Genomic DNA, 3299 nt, shown 5'->3' with positions numbered 1-3299 from the left:
ATCTAGCATAGGCTAATTACTTCATAAACGTAATCGTGCACTATCACATATATAAAGATTAAGCTTTTAGAAAATAACCAACAAAAATATGAATTGAATAAATGCTAAATTCAGTATTAAATCATGAAAAACGCAGCGTCATTTCAAGTAGACTAAACTACTAAGAATCACAAAACTCAAATTACATCCAATTTAAACCAAGTAGAAACAAACAAGTTCAACCACAAGTACTAGATAATAGAGATGAAAGAGAGAAACTCATAGATTTAGGATGAATAAAGGTTCCCGCTGCACTCAATTTGCTCCGTAGACTTCGAATACTCGTCTTCAAGCACTCCCTAATAGGCTAATATCGCAGTCTCGGGGTCTCTCTCTTGCCGCTACCCGCTCTCACGAATTTCTGTAATTGTTGTGCGTGTGTGTTGTTTTTTTGTTTTTTTTGTTTTTTTGTTTTTTGGTGCGTGTGTGTTGTTGAGCGCGAATAATATGAGTAATATACACCCCAAATAGATTCAATATTTATTAATATTATTACCATTAGTATAATTATTTGATTTATATTTGTATTAATTTTATTATTATCATTAATGTAACTAGTTAGTGCTATCAATATCATTTATATTATTAATATTATTGATATTTAATGTTATTCATATCATTGATAATTATTTTTATTTATAACATATTAAAAATAAATTTTTTATTAACAATAATACTAATATTATTGTGAAATAAATTTTTTATTGATAATGTCTATTGATTTTTTAATAGTTGGTATATTTATATTGTACTATCATTATATCATCTATTTAATTAATTTATAAAAAATAAGTTCAGGCTAGTTCAATTAAACAATTCATTCACTACCCATTAGCATTACTAATCTATGTGATCTTATTCCTTAATATTAATTATATTCATTTAATAATTCATTCGCGACGCGTTAGCATTATTAATCGATGTGATCTTATTCCTTAGTATTAACTATATTCATTAAATAATTCATTCACTACTAATCACTACTCGTTAGCATTACTATCTATGTTATCTTATTCATTAATATTAACTATAGTCACGCGTTAAAAGATTTAGCTACGAATGTTTTGCACTATTGAAAATATTATGTTATAACTTATTAAAATATTTGAACTCGAGACCTAATAGCAAGAAACGTGCTTTCATGTTTGTGTTGTAATCAAGTTGACGTGATATTCAACCGTGTTAAAAAGTGGATACATTAAATAGTTATAGTAAACATCACCATTATTTGCAAATTATAATATAGATTTTGTTTACTATTTAGATTACTAAAAGAATCACAAACTTACAATCGTTTCAAATTGATATGTTATTAATATAATTGATTTTGTTATATATTATATAATCTATTTTACTTTCAATTTTAATTATCATATATATAATGGTCTCCAAACCTTTCCTGTATTGAAAAGCTTAATTTTTGGTTGTCCTAAACAAGAAGCTTAATTTCTCACTAATATGTTATTGTGATGAATCAATGAGCTTAATGTGAATTGTGATTAATCCAATGTCCATATTCGTTTACTAATCAGTAACATTATGAATAATCTGAAAATGAATAAGGATGAAGTTGTCGAAACATATGAATAAAACAGAGATTCCATAGTAGAAAATGGTGAATATCAATAAAATAAAGTTAATATAAGAATAATCTGAAGAAAAAATTAGAGTTTTTTTTTTTTTTTAGTTTCAAACAAAGGATTACTACAAATCTAAACAAAGAAAACTTCATAAAACAAATTAAATCTTTGAAACAAATACAAAGAATAAATCATTTAAAACAAAAAATTATCTCTCGAAAATTATATCATTCATATGAATTTACGTAAAAACAAATAATTTTCAAAGCAAAACATGAAGAAAAAATATCTTCACAGAAAATATACAAATCGAAAACTTACAGTTTAGAGAAAAAAAACTCAAAAAATTTAATTCCTTAAACATTATAAAAAAAGATACATTATAGAAAAAAAAATTCAAATCAATTGAAATCAAGACTATGAAAATATTACAAGAGAGAGAAGAGAGAAAGACAAAATTATACAAATAATACAAAAACAAAAATTTACAGTGTAAAGAAAAAACTAACAAAATTAGATTCTTCAAGCATAATAAAAAAACAAAATGTAGAAAAAAAATTGAAATCAAGAACATGAAAACATGAAAATATTAGAAGAGAGAAAAGAGAGAAAGACAAATCAAAAAAAAATTACTGCCAAAACAAAAGAGACGAGAGAGAATGAGTTAGTTGGAAAATTGAAAGCATTAATGTGCCTTGAAAATTCAAATAAGTTTGAAATTTGAAATGAAATTTTCATTTGAAATTCAAATAAAAAAAATTCTAAAAAGATATATTTAGGGTCCAAATCGACCCACATCACAGATGTATGTTTGTCCCACATACATCAAGTATATGTGTAGCCTTTACGACTACCTTAGGTTAGTAGAACTTTCTACGAGAAATAAAACTTCCTTTGCTCAACCAAAAAGTGTTAGTTTTTTTTAAGGAGAAATTTCATGAATTTAAGGCCAAACGGCATCTATAGTAGATACTAAAGAAAATAAGATACAACCAAAGAATATTAAATCAAATGTCTTCGAAGAAACTACAATGAACCAGAGCGAACAATACAGTGCAACTCCCTTGTATTGGCTGAATCAAGCAGCTATTGATGAGGAAGCCTATCATTCTAACATAGTTTGGGAAGAACATTATTTATCGAGCAATGTATTCCCCATCCGAGATTCCAATACCTTCATGTTGAATCTCGAACTTCAACCAATGAGAACAATTTCTCATACAAAAACAAAAAAACCATACTCACAACTCCTATAGGGGAGAACGAGATTTATGCGACAGAGACTAAAAGATTCACGTAAAGGGATACTAATTTATTCAACAAAACACGAAAAAGAATTAAAACTGAAAATAAAAGGGGAAAAGGGGCTTACCATGGATGAATACATTCATTTTTTTTTCTTTTATTTTTTTGGGCCCCACTTGGGACCCGGGTAAGAAGAAGGACCTTACTAGACCAGCACCTCGCTCAGGTCAGCCATCCCAACTACACAGGTCAAGGCTTGAGAGTAGGGATGGCAATCCAGTCCGAATCCGACCCTAGTCCGCTCCGATCCGAAGGAAAAAATCCGAGTTGACTCCGACAAAAAACTAATCCGACTCCAACTCCGTTTAAAAAGTCCGACTCCGAGTCGGAGGAGGGTCGGAGTCGGATCCCAAAAATAATCCGACATCCGAATCC

The sequence above is a fragment of the Beta vulgaris genome, chromosome 6 (genome assembly GCF_026745355.1).
Source record: "Beta vulgaris subsp. vulgaris cultivar EL10 chromosome 6, EL10.2, whole genome shotgun sequence".
In the NCBI taxonomy this organism is placed as follows: Eukaryota; Viridiplantae; Streptophyta; class Magnoliopsida; order Caryophyllales; family Amaranthaceae; genus Beta; species Beta vulgaris.
This window is presented reverse-complemented; position numbering follows the sequence as displayed.